General features: G+C 39.1%; 2 long non-coding RNA genes across 14 annotated transcripts in view; one reads left to right on the top strand and one right to left on the bottom strand.

Annotated features, from left to right (window-relative positions):
• Nucleotides 1-731, top strand: part of LOC116440090 — a 40054-nt gene extending 39323 nt beyond the window's left edge. For all 12 annotated transcript variants that reach the window (XR_004238405.1, XR_004238404.1, XR_004238400.1 and 9 more), the window contains one exon: nucleotides 156-731. This is a non-coding gene — a long non-coding RNA (uncharacterized LOC116440090). The remainder of the gene's footprint in view (nucleotides 1-155) is intronic.
• LOC116440092 overlaps nucleotides 221-20332 on the bottom strand; it is a 177555-nt gene continuing 157443 nt past the window's right edge. For both annotated transcript variants that reach the window (XR_004238407.1, XR_004238408.1), the window contains 2 exons: nucleotides 17745-17853; nucleotides 221-9873 (listed from right to left, as the gene is read on the bottom strand). This is a non-coding gene — a long non-coding RNA (uncharacterized LOC116440092). The remainder of the gene's footprint in view (nucleotides 9874-17744; nucleotides 17854-20332) is intronic.

The following is a 20332-nucleotide window of genomic DNA, read 5'->3' as shown; positions in this document are numbered from 1 at the left end:
AGATGTTCACTTCAGGCAATAAATTCTGATCTACAAACTACAACACTCCTTTAGTGCTAAATGAGATCTTGGTTGTAATTGACTGTCTTTACCTTTGTGTTCTGTTGGATTGGAGGAATATAATTTTAATCTGCTCTCTTTAAATTTTCATTAAGGAACGTTTCAGCTACCTGCAGCCTCATCCGATGATGCTTAATGATCCCAGCTAGCTCGATCTTCTGTGCACCAGCAGGGATTTCTTTAAGTTGGCCAGCTGTATAGAACATTGTTGTCAAGTTTAGTGTACTTGGAACCAACCTTTTAAAATAATGGCATATCTAAAGACAGGTTATATACATAGCACACACCTATATGTGTGCATTTATGTGTGAATGTGTGTGTATACATGTATATATATACTTAAGTGCACACATATGTATAGAAATGCTGATGCTATTCACCTTTTTGAAATCTTTACAGCTAGTATTAACATGAATGTGCTGTTAGATTGGCAGTGTTAAACATTTTTGTTGGAGTTTACTTCTGTAACATAAAATCATAAAGATAAGCTGTGAAACTCGTGCAGCTGATGACATAATTCTAGAATCTTGTGATGCTGAATCTCATATTTCTAGGAGTGTGAGATGGATGTTCCTCGCTGAAATAATTATACTGCCTATTGCAATATATGTTTCCTTGTTTTTATGTGGGCACTGAGATGTCCAAACTATTAAATGTATATGGTACAATGAGTCCTGTGTTCCTTATTTATTCTAAAGAAGACAATACATTTCTATGGTTTTATTGTATAATAAAGCCAACTACTCTAAGAATCTGTTATGTACATAGCAATAATCTGTGACAATATGCATATTTACTTTTAATAATGATGTCCAAACATACATATGTGCATATAAATATGCATATATGTATATACAAACACACATAGAGAGACATATACACAAATTAAATGGAACCAATTAGAATGTGGCATAAATAGATTCAAAGCTTACCTGTTATGGCTGTGTGAAGGGATAATTTGGGCTACAAGGACATGCAAGAAAGCATAGCTCAATATACTCCATTGGCTCATTCTCATTATGCTCAACCGTGACAGTCTGTATGCTAAGACAGGGTACCAGCAGACATTCGCAATGACAGCTGGTTCAAAACAGAGCTTTCAAAATAGTGCAACACCCCTAACTTCCTTCCAAATGTCGGTGTTTGCCAGCACTTAGCTGAGGCTGGTTCTTAAGGTCAGATGTTCAGATATAAGTTATTCAGAAAGAATCTGGTTCTTTATGTTTGAACTGTGTATATGTTCAACATACAGGCTTTTTGTTGCCCATGAATTTGCATTTGAGCTCACACATGGATTATGCTTGTCTACTACCCGCACAAGTGATGGATGTTTCTCCCTGATACCATACCCTATTTGCCTGGGATGTCCTCTATCAATTTCTTCACTCTCTTGTGGGCTACATAAACTGAGATTCAGATGGTAGCTCTTTCTTTACATTGGGACTGAAAAATCTGTCAGCCTCTATGTTGAAAAATGGAGGAAAAGCAGCTTTCCTTTAACATCACCCATATCACACCCCCTGTGCTCAACCAACCAGGAACACAGCAAAAAAAGCCAACCAAGCTTCATTTGTTGAGTGTGACTTTTCCTGGTGGATGCGAATAGAATCTGGAAATACACATGCTCCTTCTTGGGAGAGAAAAGCAAACAGGTTTTATCTATTTGAAATTGAACTCAGTGAAAAATAACCAGGCACAGAAAGCACACTTGAAGGTAAGACATGAATATAAGTAAAGATAAATTTCACTAAGCTAAATTCAAAGGAAAAGTGCCACATTGTTAAAATTATTACAGAGAACGTGCTAAGTAATTGTTATGCTGTGCAGGTGAAAGAGTTAAGTATTCCATATGGGGCAAATAGGGGAGCTGATCCTGTGATGCTGTTGGCTCTTGTTTAGAAGCCGGTGTGTGAGGATCATGCTACGAACGGCCTTGGGAAAATGAGACTGGAAAGCTGATTTGGTCTTAGAAATTACTTTTCAGAGGGGTTAGAAAAATATTTTAAATCTATGATAAATTTTAGTTGTACTAGATGACTGGGCTGCTGAGTGTGTGCAGTGTGTTCAAAAGCAGTTTTTTGTTTACCATACGACCTGGGGAACCCAAGCGCTAAGCATCAGGCCTTCCGAGAAATTCAGACAAGTAATAGCGCTCTGTTTGGGGATCTTCAGAGCTGCCAGAACATTTCTCTGTAAATGAAATTAAGGAGATCTGACCATCAGGGGGTTCAGTAAAGCATTGGCCATGTGCCTATCAGTCTCTTTTGGAGCTGCACTCATTTCTGGAGTATTGACCCTGCTTTTGCTGGAGGTGCATCTGGGGAGATGTTGAGGGGAACAGGATGGGTCTGTCCTCATTTCTGGAGGAGGTGTAGGTCTCCTGCAAGCAGGTCTGTGCAGGGCTGTTTCCCTGCAGCAGGCTTGCTTGGCTTACAGACACCCATCCTGCTAGCTCCAGCATGGTATGTGTGAGCAGTGTTGGCCACGCACTCAGGCTGGCGATGCTCCTGTTTGCCATCGGCCTTCCCTCCTGGATCAGGGCCGCTACCGATTGCTGAGGGGTGGCCAGGAGCAGCTCCCTCTGGTGAAACTCTTTTGTGCTTTTATCTCCCTCTTCTTGGCAGTAAGCTGCCACTGGCTCCCAGCCATGGCCCTCTTGCCCTTCCCAGTGCCCAGCTTGCATGCTCAGGCAGTGCCTACATTTCTTCCAGCAGCTGGCCCTACTCTTCCTCCACAGCTGGCTGCTGCCCCCTACTGTGGTAATTATTATTTATTATGGATATTCAGTGTACATTATGTGTCCAGAGTCCAGTACAGTCTGAATCACTACCAGGGTCCCACTGTGTGGGCAGAAGAACATGGTCATACACAGTTGTTTCACATTGATATTCACTTGACTCTGGCGCAGGGAGAGACTGAGGGGAAAGGGGTGAAGGTGGTTATTGGTACCTATTAGCCCTATCTGATATGACACCTACTCTCTGTCCTGTGTTACGTGACTCCTGCAACAGCACAGCTGAGCGCAGAGCTCCTTTTTCTCCACCTTGCTATCATTAGCAGGTCTCATGCTATTCCTGCTACCTAGCTGTAAACACCTGAGGTGTTTTCCAAAAGACATGGTTGCTGCACAAGCATAGTTTAACTCCCTGTTGCTGTGAATGCAGATGTTGCTTGGCACAGCATGGCTATGTAGGATACCATTTTCCTTCCTTTTTCCCTCACCTTCTTCTCTGGGTTTCTATGTTCATGCCAGTTCCTTTGTTCATGCATCCCTCTCCTTACACTTCAACATTCCTTCGCACCCTGCCTCCCTGAAGACACCACCGTCAGTTAAAACTCCCACTATTTAGTGCACAGGCAAAAGCACCTGGAGGGAGAAGCAGCTTTCTGTATATTTGGAAATATAAAGAATCCTGAACATATTCCACACATATATACACGTGTGAGAGCCAGCTGTGCTGAATAGGATTAGCTCTGTTCAAGAAGATGGAGTAATGCTGCTCCATGGCAGCTGAGAATCTGTCCCAGTATGTAAATGTAAATATCTATTTTTATGAACCCTCCTACAGTTTGGTTTAAAAAAAACCTTTCTTTTTAGACACTGGAAACATACAAGCCAGTCAGAAGTGTCCCACTTTCTATATTTTCTCTAATGCCTACCTGTGACTTCCTTTGAAAGCTTTCAAAATCTAATGAATTCAAAAGACAAAGTGAATTAAAACTGAAGAAGCTTTGCCTTCAGTACACTGGGCCTACAGGAACAGAAAAATATGAGGAGAGAAAATGAAAGGGTACGAAGCCATGTAAATCCAGATAATTTAAAATGTTTGATTGTGAGCGGGCTCACCAAACCCAGCAAAATTTCCACTGTCCTATTACTTGTAATCTTCTGCCCTTTCAGCTAGCTGCAGCAAGTTAATGTAAAGAACAAACACTTACGGTCTCTGCATCAGAGCACTTTTTTCCATGAATCACTTTTTAAATTGTTTTGGGTTTACATTTAATTGCTTCCTTTGCATGCTATGTGTACACATGCGCTCCTCCAGCCCCCCATATTTCATACATAACTGTCATGTAAGCTGGAGTCTTTGAATATGGAGTATTCAAACCTCAGAGCACAAACCTCAGGAGTTTCAACTCAGGAATTGGTTTGTCCTCTTTTAAGATGGGAACCACATGTGTGACTTGAATCCAGATCTTGGGTGGATTCTGGATACACTAATTTGAATGCATTAGGATTTGGAATTCAGACTCATTTATTTGTTATGACACTAGTCCTGATACCTACTACTGGGTGTTCACCTTTACTTGCCTCAATAGAAAGAGAAATGCTTCCATATTCACTTCTTCCAGACTGATTTATAGTTCATTCCAGCATCAAATCATCATCAAGTATTATTCTCAGTTTTGTTTCTTAATATTCTTTGTGACAATTGCTTAAAAGTGACCCCTGTAAAACCTTTAGAATATTTGGATCATTTGGTCACCTTTTCCCTGTCAGTCCACTCTTCCTCTGACGGCTTCTCCACTGGTTTTTCAAAGTAACCCAGTGCACTTTCCCCCTTTGTAACAGCCTTAGTGGTTTGGGAGACTGAAGATCATCTTCATGGGGTCTTCTTATCCAGCAAACTCTCTCTTGAGCTGTTATTCAGAGCTGGTTTTTTGGGTTCCCTAAAACTGTGGCAAACTTCAAAGCTCTTCTATTCCCAGGATTTTCCTCATCTCCTTTGGAAGACAGGCAGCATAATAGGGCTTCCCAGCCTTCTTGTGCTGATGCATTTTTCAAGGGAAGAAGGCATCCTCTTGTCAGTATCTTGGCTTTTTCTCACTTTATTTCCCCTCAGAACTCCCAGATGAACACCATCCGGTTGTGGTGATTTACTGCACTTGAGTTTCTCAAGTTACTCTACAACTTCCTCCTTAGAGACTTCAATCTGTATAAAGGCCACACTCTGATTTTCTTTGCAAAGTGCCTTTGGCACAGGAATTTCTACACTACTCTCAGCAGCAGACACGATGCAAGAGATTAATTTAACTCCTCTGCTAGCTTGCACTCTTCTCCTGACCCATTGTGTATGGATTTGTGGGGATCGCTGTAATGCTTTTGTCCAAAGTCCAGCCTAGGTTTAATACTCATCAACCGGTGAGGCTTGTCTCTCAACTGGTACTCTTTTGCTGTTTCACTGAAGGATATTTCTGTATGTTACTACAGCCACTCTCAGCACATCTTATTTGACTGGTTTATTGAGCCCAATGTCATTCATCTGCACTACATCTGTCACAGGTGGGTTAAATTCTCACTGATGCAAACTGGCACTGTCCCTAGGCAGAGGGTCAGGTGAGGAGCTGGTCCTGCAGGATACCCTTCCCTAGTGCTGTGGCAATCCACCCTCTGACATGCCACAGCAAAGGGGTAGGATGAGTGCTCAGCATCACAACGCAAGGGGACCAGGGTTTGTATCCTAGCCCGTGGTCTAGTCTTCAGACAAGTGAAAGCCCTTTGGTCTTTTGCCTTTGATAAAGGGAAGTTGGAGGGCTGGAGCAATCATTTCTCTTTTCTGCTCTTTCTTTTATATATTTTTATTTCTGTTTCTTCCCACTCCCTTTCTGTTTTGAGAAAGGTGAAAACTGCTGTATGGCAAATCCAGTCTTTAATTATTTTGAAGGACAGAACTAGAACATCAGAAATGGGGCAAATACTCTCCATGTCCTGTTTCGTTCTCTGGCCAGTGTAGATTGGCCTTCAATCCACATATTTCAAAAGAAGGTCAGTTTTATGAAAACACATGCTCACAAACACTACTAAGCTTTGTGACAAAACTTATTTCAATGAACTTTGATGACCATTACTTGGTCTGTTTGTAGAGTCAAACCCAAGAAATTAGCTTAATTTGTACTGCATTCACTAACGATACATATGTCTGATTTGAGACACAGACAAACATCCCTTTGATATGGTATGGATATGAGATTGATGCTCACTATAATTGCCTAAGGCCCAGATATGGAAACTATATCTGAAATCAGTTCCATGACTTCATCCGTCAAAGAGAAAAGCACTTATGCTGTTGAGTCTGTCCTTGCTTTCTGAAAGGAAAGGCTGTAGAACGCCTATTGTGAGTATCCTTATTTCACTAACTTTCTTATTTCAAATGAAGAATTAAAATCTGACACCAAACAGCTCTATTAATCATAGGCTTTTGTGAATAGATAAATGAGCCTGAGCTTCCTAGAACTTCCTAAATTGAAGTAAAATATATCTCAAGATTCATAACTCCAGAGCTGTCATTTGAAGTCCAGACTATGAAATCTATGTCAAGATACAAACAGGCATGTTCATCCCTAGCACATCTGTTTATAATAAATGAAAATACCTTATAAATTAAATGGGATTTTCATTTTCTAAAATTTGGGAATTCATGTCAGAGCAGGATTCTTTATAATTTGCTGTGATTGTCTTAGAATTAGCTATCTAGTTTCAGGTAACTTTTCTTTCCCTGTCATGGGTGGCACCTCCAGATCTCTGTTCAACCATTTCATATGGCCATTTTAGGATGGTACCTCACATGGCCATATTAAAATCAGTGTCTGTTACTGGTGGGGTCTCTCTTTCTCTCTCAACTACAGAGGGAGTTTAGGCAATTACCTTAGACCAAACCACTAAGGTGATATCATCTCCTTGTTAATGTCTTGGCTTATTAACATTTTTAATTTAAGGTAAGTAATTCTAATTTGAGGTATGCTTTGGTTTTACTGCAGTCCACAATAATGAAATGTCTCCCAAACACCCCTTTTCTAATCTGCTTTTACTGAATTTTTCTGCCAGTTTTTCTGCTTTATGTAAAGAGAAAGGCTACTTTCTTGGTCTCATTTTCATAATCTACAGGTATTCTTATTTTAACTTGCAAAATTTTGACTGAATGTAGTGATATACTAGAATCCCACTTAGCACATGAGAAAAATGATCTTGTAGTGCTGTACAAAGTTAAGATACAGAGAATAAATTGTAGGGAGGCAATTCTTAAGATGTTACAATTTTGTACAATGGCAATATTGACAAAATATATCAGAATACATATTTTAATTGCTTCGAAAGCATCATTTCAGTGGCCGGAACAAATATAATGTGTCGATATTTATAAAATATGGTTAGCAATAACTAAGTGAAGTAATTGAAATCATACTATACAGCACATAAGGCAATTTCTATTTCTCCATTTTTGCACTCTGCCTTCTCACAAAACAAGCAGGTTACACAATGCCCTAAAAAATAAGGTTCTAGGAGATCAGAAATCTTTCAGAGGCCATTAGGAAGAGGTACCCAAAGGTATACAAAACAACAATAAAGAATAGTCCTATAGAGACCTATAGCTCTTCCTAATAAAGAAGCAATGCAAGACTTGGCCCTTTATTTTAATAATGCTTCCAGAATTTGAAAAGTCTGTTACATGGCCCTGCTGGTGACAGAAGAGTACCAACTAATGCTGTTGGAAAGGTACAAAAAGCAGCAAACCTTTGTTTTGGCTTTTGGGTTACTTTGGATTCTGCTTATGGTGTGGAACATGTGTGCTGTTAGGGCACGTGCTGGTCCCTTCTCAAAACCTCTGCATCAGCAATCAATTTTTCTCATTAAAACTTGTATGCTATTCTTTATTCTCTCCCTCTCTAAGATACTGAAATTGTTGCTCATGGCTCAAGTTCTGGTTCACCTGCCAGTGGTCTGATCACACTCACCATTGCATCACCCCACCCCCTTACTACACCTTACCCAGGAATGTGCAACACCTTCCTCTCCTCTTCATGGGATTTTTGCCAGGACTTTACAAAGTCTTGCCTATCCACAGGACAAGGCAGATAGCGCCTGGAAGTGCTGCCTCCTGTGTCAGTCAGGCTTCTACAAATCCTTCATGCCTCCATATGGCTTACTGTGGGGAACTATGAGGAAGCTACACAGAATATTTTTCAAAGAGTGATTTCTTTGCATTGTCTTCCTCACACATCTCTGCATAGTCCCATGCAGTAGTCTGCACTTTTGTTTGGGATGATAGGAAGTATCCATAGACAAATAACAAATAGCTGCTCTCATCATCTTTATTGATGTCAAAGAGTGTTGTGTAGGTGAACCCGGAGAGAAAGCCTATTGTAAAGTGTGAATTGAGTAAAGACTATGTTGAAACATCCCACACAATTGAGCACATTTGCAGGGATGATTACTTCTTCACAGTACTCAGTATATTGTTCACTTCTCTCAGTAGGACCCACTTTCTGAGGAAATACTACCAAGTGGAGGAAATCTTCTGTGCCATAAGCATGACTGTTGATCCAAAATGAGTGATAAGTAAACATCTTTCAGTTGGTGTTGAAAACAGAGATGAGCAAGAAATGAACTTTAAACACAAAAGAATTGGTTGTCTTGTCTCTGCAGAATTTTCATCAGCACTGAAAAATTTTGCCAAATCTAAGAAGATGTCAAGACCTTGGCATAAATCTGTTACTCGCTCATGTATTTGAGTCTAGTCAACAGTTTCTCATTTGGTTACAAAGCAGTTTTTAATTTATCTATTACTTCTGGACTCTTTAATATTTCAGGAAAGTTCTGACACAAGTTTGGATGCAGAAACGGTATCTTAATGATAGACGTACATAACTCTCTGAAGAGTTATGATGCAACCTTGGCTTGCAAGAGTCTGTTCTAGGAGGAATTTTGATTAGTCTTCAGATGTGAATGTCACAGTTTAGGGCCATTTATAAAATTTGTGAGTCTTGCAACTGGCTCTGAACATTAGTGTACTTGAGGGGACCCATGACACTCTATGTGATCTCAAAGTGGCGTCTTGGAAAAGCAGGTTTTGTTCTTCTTTTTCTCCCTATAGATCCTTAAAAATATGCAAATCTGTGTGATCTGCTTCTCATACAAAGAGTTGCAAATTCAGCTACGGATCAAAGATTAGAGCATATGCCTATTATTGCAGCTGCCAGTTAACTGATCCAAATGTTTAACTCTTTAAAGAAATAGAGGGTCAGCAGCTTTCTGAATAATTGTTTCCAGACAGTCTTCTGTTAGTTGGATTTCTATATCACATTCAACTTCAATTGCTGCTGTAATTTATCTCCATTCCACAGACTTTAACTTTACTAAATTCACATGTTAGTGTTTGAGCCACTTACACTTAGACAAATCCAGAGCATGCTCCATGCTCATTGATTGTTTTTTATGGTGCTTCACAAATTAAATGAGAAAAACTGGTGCCATCCCAACACCTGCCTCTGGTCTCTTGTCATGCTAGGAAGTGGCAGAGACAAAGAAACTAGGCCATAAATGACTCAAAAATGACTCAAAAATAAACCAAGTCAGGGTGCGTACTAACCTTTCTGAAAGCTTATCTTCACTTTAGTGTCAACAGTCAGAATGGAAGGTGCTTTGCTGACAGCCACAGTTGCCAGTGTAGTGCCACATTGTGAGAGAACACTTCTTCACTAGGCTGCACTTCCTTGTCTTTCAGTCTTGTCTTGCCCTCATGAAGAAAAGATCTTCAGAGGTTCTCTGATCATGTCCTCTGTCCCGCTCTGGTGGGCACCACTTCAGTTGTCAAGCCCCACGGACATGGGACTTTGTGTTGGGGTCAGAGTTACCATCCACATTTCAGTGCTTCCTGACAGAGAGTCACCAACCACTGTCTGCTGCAGGATCTCATGCTGTGTCAGTCTCCTTCACCACCTTCCTTCTGTTTTGGTGCAGATGCAAACCAAGCAGTTGTTATCTAAAGTGATGCAAAAAATGGTGTAGGGGTTTTACCTTTAGCCGATGGTAAACTGAAAAATAAAACATATTACAACTCGGTTATTCCAGTTTTGGTCTCGACACTTCAGTGCCAGCAGGCCCTACTTCATCAAGTAACCAAGTCTCAAGTTAAATGCTTTCCTCAACGGATACTTGATTTTGAGAAAGAGAGCAAATGCGCTAGTCTAAACTAAAAAGGACTGAGGAGAAAAAGGGTTAAGGACAGGGTCCAGATCCTTAGCGTCTCCTCAGGAGGAATGATAAACACCTCTCTTTGGCCAGGTCCAATTTCCTACACCTTTCTGAGGAGCAGTAATGGAGACTGCTATTTATTATGTGTTGGGATGAACGTAGGGAATGTTTTCCACCATTTAAAAAAATAAAATCCAGAATTTATGGGAGTTTGAAAAGCAATTTCTTTTTAAGGTGAAAATTCCTAATTTGCCACATAAAAGTACAGGAATTAAGTGCTAAATCCTTCTTTGCCAGTGAGACCTGTGAAAGGAGGTACGAAAAAAGAGTTACTGTTAGGTTTCTATTCATGTCTCCTGAAAGCCAATGTATGCAAAAGTGCACTGAAACAGCCCTGATTTTTTTTCAAAGCCTTCCTGCCGTTTCTGACTGACTTTTAAAAAATGAACCCTTGTCCAGTTTTATTTGTGTGGTGGGTTCTGATTTTGTTCTGCCTATACTGTATCACTTTTCTCTCCTCACCATTAATCTTCCATGAATGTTCCCTGGGGCACAGTTCTCCCTTTTCTGCATGGAGAGTTTCTATTGAAATTAATGGACTTTCTTCTCTTGGGTGGAAGGAAGAATATACCTTTATATCAGCCCTGTTGCAAAAGAATATTATTCATTGAAAAGAAGCGTTAGTCTCACTCCTGAAAGCCCAAGGTCTAGTCAGGCAGATTATAGCGGGAGATCCCAACAGGAGGTCTGGTACAGAAGCGAGAACTACTTGTCCAACGTGAAAACAAAAGCCGGAACATACGACTTTTTAAATGTTGGAACAAAACCCCATGGAAAGTCAGTGGGTATACTATGTGATGAAATGTACTGTCCCAAACCTAATTCTAGGGCAGATCCATCCAGTGGAATATGGTGCAGAGAAAATATCCATAAGTGACCTGTAGAACCAGGCATGTTCACAAGAACTGCATGGCGCCAAAGACTAATTTGATCTGCAAAGAGGCACTGCAGATTGGCCAGAGGGTATACCCATAAGGGTATATTGTACTGTGCAGATGTATCACCTCATATGGAACTTGGAACTTGGGCATCTTTGACACAGTTATGCATTGCACAATGTAGACATGCTAGGAAGCATGCCTACATGCCCTTAGAGGCTTAAATGGAAAAATCTTATGTTCCTTCACAGAGAACCCTTTGCTGAGTTAAAGAGGGTGTTGACAACCTTCAATCGAAACTGCATAAATTCTCATAGGAAGGATAGTAGCTGCAATGTGAGGTCTTGAGGCAGGCAGATGACCTTATAAAATATACTACAGTATCTAAGTTTAGTAAAACAAACACACTATATTTAAGTAGGCTATGGAAATGTAAATATGCTTCAGGACTGGTCCCAAGGACTTTATGTTACAGTAATGTTGCTGTCACATTTTGGATAGATCATTACTGTAGATACTATAATCTAAGGCTAGGAGATAGAATTTAATATGCATGGTGAAATTTAAACAGAGGATCAAAAGCCCTCTTTCCTCAACAGTATTTTTAAGAATGAACCTCACCTCCACCTTGTAATCCAAAGTAAAAACAAACTTATCTAAAGAGACATTACATGGATGGGCTAGGCCACTCCAATATTTTTAATCATTTGGGATATTTTGCAGGTCAGTCCTTCTAGCAAGGATGAGTCCTTCCATGGTGCCTGTTTGCTTCCCATGATTCTTTGTACCATGCAGTGCTAGAAAGGATAGCACAGGTTTGACAACCACAGTGGCAGACAAAATAAGGATTTCTTGTGTGTTTACAGTTTGTGAAACCTTGATTGTTGTATAATTAACATGCCAGTTACGCTTGGATTTTCAGGTTTAGCAACTGATCTGTTTTTAATGTTTACATTTGGTTTGAGCATCTCTGACAAAGCTCTTGCTATTCATTTGTGCGTATTTGTATTTTGGTTGAAGGTTATATACATATCTATCAAGATGATTGCTTTAGACTATGCTCTGTCTGCTCCTTCCACCAAACCTGGATTGCTTGCTTTAAGATTAGTCTTGTCAAATTTACTTAAAGTGACCAGACAAATACATACAACCAATTTTGTTATAGGCAAAATTAACTAATGCTCTTTTTCATGGTGAGGTGGTATAATGATTTTATATAGCAGTCAAACTATTTAAATACTAATGCTGTCTTCATGCTGTAATCACCATTCTAGTCAGATGTCATTTTTAGTAGCCTATAGGGAATTCCATCCCTTAATTATTCTTCAATACACAAACCAAGCATTCTTTAATTGGTGTAAATTGAACAGTGTTCCAATGCAAACAAGAAGAGGACAAACTAATCAATGATTCTGTGCATGTCTATTGGAAAGCTATTGCCATTAGATTAAGTAACGAATCCTCAACTCCATTAGCTTTAGAGGAACGATGGGGGAAAAATGCTGCTAATGCCGCTTCTGGTTATCAATCAGTAGTGAAAAGTGTGTAGCAAATCCTATAGCAGAACTCCAGCTTTTCTTGAAAATGCTCGTGGAAATTTAAAATATGAAGATGTTCTGACTTCAGAGTCCAGAGTCATATGTCTTTGATGGGGATTTGTCTGGAAACAATGTGTTTTTATTCTCTGCTGCCTCTAGCCATGTGGCCTGTTTTTTATTCCTATTGTTCAAATAAATGATTCTTGAATGATAACATAAATTTTTTTAACTTGTCAGGAAATTTTGGGTGAATTTTCTATCTCTCTCACACTGTGCTCCATACATTCATATATATTCACTACTGCAGCACGACATAAATTGGTTGGCTCTCCCATCTCTTTTTTTAATACAATCTGAAATAAAGGTGCTGTATTTAAGAAACAGATGAAAAATCCTTCTCATAAATGTGTCATACTCACTTTTCATTCTTGTCTCTTTTTATCAGTTCTCTAAAACTGATTATTTATCTCTGGAGAGGGAGGAAAAAAAAAAGTAAAAGGCCCATTACAAACCCCTGGCCCAGATCTGCCAGTCTTAGAGTTTTAGTTAGTGTGGAAAGTGAAACTCCTCTCGAAAGAGATATACTGGCTATGGTTGTTCACTTTTTAATCTATTTGTTTTTGATATAATATGCTATTTACTGTTTAAGGACCTTTCATGTTGGTTTAAATTGAAGTTTTTAAAACGAGTCTAGCATAAAAAGCTCTAAGTGACATAGGCTGAGCAGAGAAATACAGCATCTTCTACAGACAGCCTTTGTTCACCACATTACAGTTAAAAGAAGTGTAGAGCAGGCTTGGTAGATAACCTGCCTTCTTAAAACAAGAGGGCTTCTAATTTCCACACATCCTAATCACAGTCACATTACTTCGCTCTCTGTACCAGATCCCTCAGGGCTGGCTCTAGGTTTTGCTGTGAAGTCACATATGTGGGGCCTGAGGCGTTTTTCCACTTTACTTTTTTCTTTCTTAATCCTTTTGCCGGTTGGGACTCTCTAACTGGCTCTGTTGTCATGGGTGGCTGACTAGGGTGGTAAGGAAGAGAGCAGCACTCTCAAGGTTTCATACTTATTTTTTTCTTATGGGAGTGAATGAAGATGCTGCAATATGTGTTTTCTGAGGAAAAGGAAGCTGCTCCCCCCACATCCTTTCCCAGACCAGTGTGTGATTTCCAGGTAATGAATCCCGCTCTGTTTCCCTGCTTTTTCCTTTGCTGGTTGGCTCTTGTGTATGGTTGTACTATTCCTCAAAAAATTAAAGTGTGCCATCTGGCTTAAGGTATCTTTCTTCTTTCTGTTACTCTTCAACATCTTCTGTGGTAGCTGTTACAGGATGTTGATGCCAGCAAGTGGTTATGACACTTGAAGTGGGGATTTTGGAGTGCTGAAGAGGCTTTTCAAGAGTAATAAACTCCTCACTCTGGTGAGAGCATGTTCTGAAAGGCAGTGGGTCCTTTGGAGTCTGTATCTGCTTCCTTGGTTTGAAGATTTGGCCCCTGAAACAAAGGGATGCCAAATGTCCGGGGCCCAAGCAGATGGGAGACACTCAAAGACAGATTGAGGGGCAGCTGCAGGGTGCAGAGGGGACACATGCTTTGAGATGACACCAGGGAGTCTAGAGTATGACTCTACTTTGTTTTAAAAAATAAAGGCCTTTTACAGTGCCGTACTATGTATCCTATATTACAAAGGGAAAACTTTATCTAAGCAGAATGTTAGATAAGATGTTTCTTTAAAAATTTCAAGTTAAACTTTGCATTTTTTGGTAAATCTTGTGAGTTTCACTTATTTAAAAAAGACAGTTGTACCACTATTTTCATATACATGAACAAGCCTTACTGGAGTTGAAATACAAAAGAAAAGAATCAGGCCAACTTCAAAACTATGCTTGGGATCCAAATGACACCACTGGGAGGATTTAGCATAGTAAGTTTACCTGAAGTTGGAAACTGTGTTTGCAGTTGTATGCCAAATGTGGTTTAGGCTATAGGCTTTCTTATAGGCTAAGATTTGTCATCTGATATTCATGCAAAACAGAGGAAGACATTTTTATTTTGGTTTATTTTTCAAAAAAAAAGCCAGCCCCAGATTGTTGGGAAAGCGTCAGTAGAATAATTTCTTAATCACCTTTATGTTCTTAGGCATATCTGGTCTTCAAAGTCCATATTAAAACTCCCCACTGATTTCCTTGGGATTATGCCCCTCAGAATGGATGACAGGAGAAACAAATACTCATCGGGCCTCAGCCATTGCCTGGCAATCCCAAGGGAAATGCCCCTCTGATCCCCACAAGGCAATCCTCAGACACCATTTTACAGGATAGGGAAAATCCCTTCTTTCTCAAGGATGACAGAAAGAGAGAAAGACAGACCGTGCGAGGTGGGATGTGCGGCTCCCTGTTTGAGACAAAGAGAAAACACTAGCACACGAGCAGCCAAGGGAAGGGAAGCCAGCAGAAGGCTTTTGTGAAAGGTTAGGATATTTAGTATGATGCTTCAATGTAAACAGATATAAATGTGTTAATAAAATAATGTGAAATATCCTAATTTTAGAGTGTGACAATATTTCAAAATTCTTTTTACCTTGTTACATACTTTAACACTTATGCGGGTGACTCCAGAGGTCATTCTGATTTGAAAGATTTATGTTTTAAATAACATGAGACATTTGTTTGCTTTTTTAAAATTTAAGAGTGAAGTGAATGTTATATAGGTGTGACTCTTAGGGATTGTGCTATGCAGGGACAGGAGCTGGACTCAGTGATCATTGTGGGTCTCTTCCAACTCAGCATATTCTGTGACTCTGTGGTTCTACGATATTTTTTTCGTCAAATATACAGATACTACCTGAAAGAAATAATATTCTCACTCATACTTGTATTATACAAATTGTATACTGTCCATTTTTGCCAAATTGCTATTATATCAAATTGTTATTAATATTGGAACAGAGCTTGAGATTTCCTTGCCTTGTACTTCTCTGTTTGGTCACAGTTGTAGTGACTCTGCTTCTAAAAGCTGTTGAATATACTTGAAATATAATGATAAAGTTATGTCATACTGACTTGCTTTATTTCACAGTATTTAAGACAGTTTATTCATCACTGAAAGCTTTTTTGTTTTGTTTTGTTTTGTTTTGTTATTTTATTGAGCTCACCTTTGGTCATGCAAACCATTCTATCTGTCCTGCTTCAGCAAATAAGTCCTATTTGCAATTGCTCTCACTCATAATGGCAGCTGTGCTGGGAATTCATAGTATGTTTCTTGCCCTAGATTAATTTAAAAGTTTATTTTATACTATCACAAAAGCAAAAGTTCCATCAACTTCTTAAAATCACTTAAAAATATCAGTGTAATAACTGCTAAGGAATTGCTTTCAGCTAAAAACTATATTCACATTACTTTGGAAAGTAGTTTGTGCAGCCTGTTCTCAGAGGTCTTCAGTGCAGGGGACTCCAGACTCTCCATAAACAATCATTTTCACAGCTTCTATGTCTTCACTGTGAGAAAATTTTTGCCAACATTTGACCTGACTCTCCTTTGTTTCAATGTAATACTGTCACTTTCTGTCATCTGGCTGTAGTCTTGAAATACAAACTCTTCCCTGCCTCTTCCCAGAAGGCTTTTGACATTTGAAGCCTTTGGTTTTTATGTCCACTCATTTTCTTTTCCAGATGAAATCACCCCCGTTCAGATTTCCTTGCAGGTGACATTTCCCAAATTTCTGATCATTCCCATTCCTCTCCTTTGGACACTTTTGAAGGCAGCTGTATCTTTTTTGAAAAGTGGTTCTTCAATGGGGGTCCCTGCCAGTGTACAGCTGAGCAGCATGATCACTGCCTTATCTTACAAGAAATCTTCTGTCTGCTCAGCTCCCAACAGCTCAGCCCTCTCCTACCCCAATATAATTCTGATTTTCTTTCCCACAGCTCTGGGGGGAGAGAGAGAGAGAGAGAGATTCTCCCTCATTCAAAATCAAGCTTCAGTCTTGTGTTGCCTGCTCCTACCTAGTGGAACCTTCAAAGTCCTTCAGGAGCTGCTTAAGAGAGAAAGAGGGTCCTGGATGTTATCCTTCAGAGGAGAATGGAAACCAAGCTTTTTTTATGTACATGTGACACATTTGACCTCATGAAATTCTCCTCTTTCTCTCCCTGTTTTCCTTCCAAAATGAAAATCCTCTAAAAATGCAATGTTTAGTTTTATTTTTTTTCTGTTTTTTCTCATGAAATTATTTGCATTACTAATTTAAGTGAATGTGATGTAAAATACCATTTTTAACCAAAAAAAACCCAGAAAAACCAAAACTTAAAAACCATTATTTCTTCTAAAGTGGCTTGCATTGTTAAGCATTAAAAAGAAGTTGATTTTTTTCATCTTCAGGTCAGTAAAAATTTTGTAAAAAACCCTCATCTAATTTTTGCATGATTGTTCTTCTTGACTTGAAACAATTGAGCAAAATAACTCATAGGAAATTCTAATATAATTCTGCCACCCATGTAAATTCATTCAGATTTTACATCAGGATAGTTGCTTGGTTTTGTTTATAGCTGCATATTTTTGAATATTTTCTAAAAAATTGCATGATTTTAATCACAGCAAATGTAGACTTAGGTGCCTCACTCCCTTAAAGTCAACAGAAAACTCCCTTGAGCTTCTCTTGGGAAGGGTTGAGCCTTTAATCTGTGTTTGTTTAATAATAAAGTCCCTGAGATAGGCTGGTAGATAGGTTTCTTTGAGCCACACTTGTAGCAGTATTAAGTATGGGCTTTTTTCTGATATACCCTGCTTTCTTAGACTGCTTAAGCAGGTACTACTGACTTTTCCACAATGATCTCCTCCTGACCTTCTGGTTTTTCTTTCTGTTCCTATTTCATGAAGGTAGATAAATATTTTGCAGCAGAAATGTGAATATATATATATTTTTTTTAAATGAGTGGTTCATCATTTCTCTTCTGTTTTCTTACTCCATTAGATTCCATCCCACATGATCATTTATAAACAAACATTTACTGTCAATATTTGCTGAAAAAGTCCAAGTCAACCAAGTGAATAAAGCATTAGAAAACATAATTTTGTTTCTTCACTCAGCTAAATCCATTACGAGTTTAACACAAGTAGAAATTAAAGACAAAGGGAGTTTCTTAAAATATGAAGGCCTGTAGCACATTTGCATTTTGAAATTAATTGCTGACCTAATTATTTGTCAGTAGTAGGATAAGTTAATCAAATATAACTTACAGTAAAGCTTCTAAACACCCACAGGATTTTGTCCCCCGGAGTAAATTGTCATAGTGGTCCAGTTTGACAATCCATTCTCACTGTCATCTTGTGACCAAAGGAAGACTATCTGCGAAATGGTACCATATGGAGACACAAGAGAGAATGAAATACTTAGATCTCCTGTACAAAGGCATGATAAGCTAACAGTCACCAGAGGAAGTCAGGAATGACGAAGCTTTGAAAAAAGAAATACCCTGCCTTTCAAATCCATTTAGATTTATTTTTATACTCTCTCCAATTTGGACTAAAATACTCTGATATTAAATATGCATATAAAATAGAAATCAAACGTATTGTGTAATGTTTCATTTCTAGCATATCTGTGGATCTGCATTTCATGCTTAGCATTAGTTTGATGGAAAGGCCGGTATTTATAGACAAGACTAGGACCTTTCCCTCTTCATCTTATGGAAACTGACTGTGTTATCCCCAAAAAATATGTCGCAACCAACCACTTCATGACCTGAGGCTAAGAATGCACAATTTTATTTCAAAACGCGCTCGGAAACAAAATCTGATGAAACGATCAGGTAATGTGACCAATGCATTATTTTCAAAAGGCGTACCTAGGCGTTTGAGCTAGAAATACCTCATCAGTAGTAATATGAACTACTTCATCGCTTCTGTTATTACAGTACTGCCTCTCTCCTGTCATCTGCTGGCAATGGCAACCCACCGTAAAGGATGTTTTTCTGATCATTTTGCACTCATTAAATACAGCTGTCACAATAGCGGATGCGAGACTGCATACAAAACTTTTATGCCACGTCAAAATAAAGCAGAAACATTTTAAAAAGATCTGAAACCTTTGAAGCCTTTTCTTGAAAAATATTGAAATATTGCTTTTTGTTGTTGTTGTTTGCGACAATTGAAAATGTTCCACAGCTACATGCATTAAAACTCACTGCAGAACAAAACATCATCCATCAAAATTAAGGAAAAAGGACAAAAAAATGGAGAAAAAATGAAACCAAACCAAATCTCTCTGAAGCACAAAGTGTTTGGTTTCTGAGAGTCTGAAGTTCTGGTTCATCACCTGATTTCTTGGCCTGAACATTCATTGAGTTTCAAAATCTCTAGGGAGGTGACATTTACTTCTGGACTAGGGATGAAATCTGCCCCATAAAGCTTCCAGCTGAGTGAAAACATCTTCCCCAAGTTCCCCATTCTGAGAAACAGCTTCCTTTCAGGCTAAGCAGCAGTAAATTCTGTGGTTGTTTGACATTATTGCCGTAAAAAAAATACTTAAAAGGTCATAGTGAATGACCCCAAAGCCATTTGGTGACTGGTGTGAACAGAGAATCCCTTATGAGTAGCATGAGTTAATATTCTTGTTTGTATGCAAGTGTGTTCTGAAATACTGTAGCATCCAAGGTGACCTATTGAAGACTTTGGTCACCCTGTAAGAGCTGCAAGAAAGTAGTAATTTGCACCTGTCTTGCACCTCCCAATTTCAGAATTGCATGATCATAAAAGAAAAAAGTTGTTAACTTTGAAGCATCTCCTTGAGTTGATGGCTACTGAGAAGCAGGTCACTTGAGAAAATACAGATTTTCAAAGATACAGAATTTTCAAATGACACCCAATTGTGGGTAAAATAGCTACTCACATGAACAAAGACAAGATATTGAGAATGTCTGATCTTAAATTTTAATCAAGAGACTTCTTCAAAGACTGGATGATACAGGTATAAATCAATGACTTTTATTACTTGCAGTTACTCATTTAACAAAAATGTCATGAGATCCATTTCTTTGTAGTAAGTCTGCTCTTTGCTGTAAATCTTCTGCCTTCCTGAATGTACGGACTTGGGCCAGTTATGTGATTTACTTGTTGTGGGCTTTCCATTCCCTTCTAAATTTTTAAATTGAAATTTTTGCCTGCGCAAACAATGATGAGAAAAAATGTGCAAGTGCATGTGCATGTATACATGTATATGTCTAAATGCACCTTTAACACACATCTGAAAAGCGCTTCACGCTCACAGTCCTGTCAGCAGTAGGGTGCATGGAAAGGAGGCCCCTGAAAGCCGTAGCTGGGCTGGAACAGCCCCAAGCTCTCTCATTACCCCTGCAAAGCGCAAGCACATGACGGCCAAAGGGAGGCAACTTCCAGCATTCGTGTGGTTGGCACCCATGCAATGCAAGTTGCTTTCATTATGAGCTAAGTGTGTCTCCATGAGATATGGTGACACTTAGAACTGTTGTGGGGAGATACACTCAGCTCCCTCTCTCTCTCTCTCTCTCCCCCCTCCTCTCCCTCTCTCTCTGACTTGCTTCTTCCTGATGCAACTATTTCCTTCTCCTTTTACTTCTCTTCCTGTATACCTCACGTATTGTCCTTTACCTTTGTTGATGGCATCTTTCCTGAGATGAAAGAAAGAAAACTGTGTCCCTGGCTTTGGGAAAAGGAGAAAGCACAAATCTTACTGCAAGATCATATTCTCCTAGCAAAGCAGTTTTTGTTAGAACATCATGAAGGCACGACAGAATTTGTGAGTGAGAATACCAACACTGGGAAGAGCATTGTTGAGCTCGTTTGCCATT

This window comes from Corvus moneduloides, chromosome 2 (genome assembly GCF_009650955.1).
Source record: "Corvus moneduloides isolate bCorMon1 chromosome 2, bCorMon1.pri, whole genome shotgun sequence".
NCBI classification, from domain to species: Eukaryota; Metazoa; Chordata; class Aves; order Passeriformes; family Corvidae; genus Corvus; species Corvus moneduloides.
The sequence above is the reverse complement of the archived record's forward strand: the minus strand, read 5'-3'. Positions and strand labels throughout refer to the sequence as shown.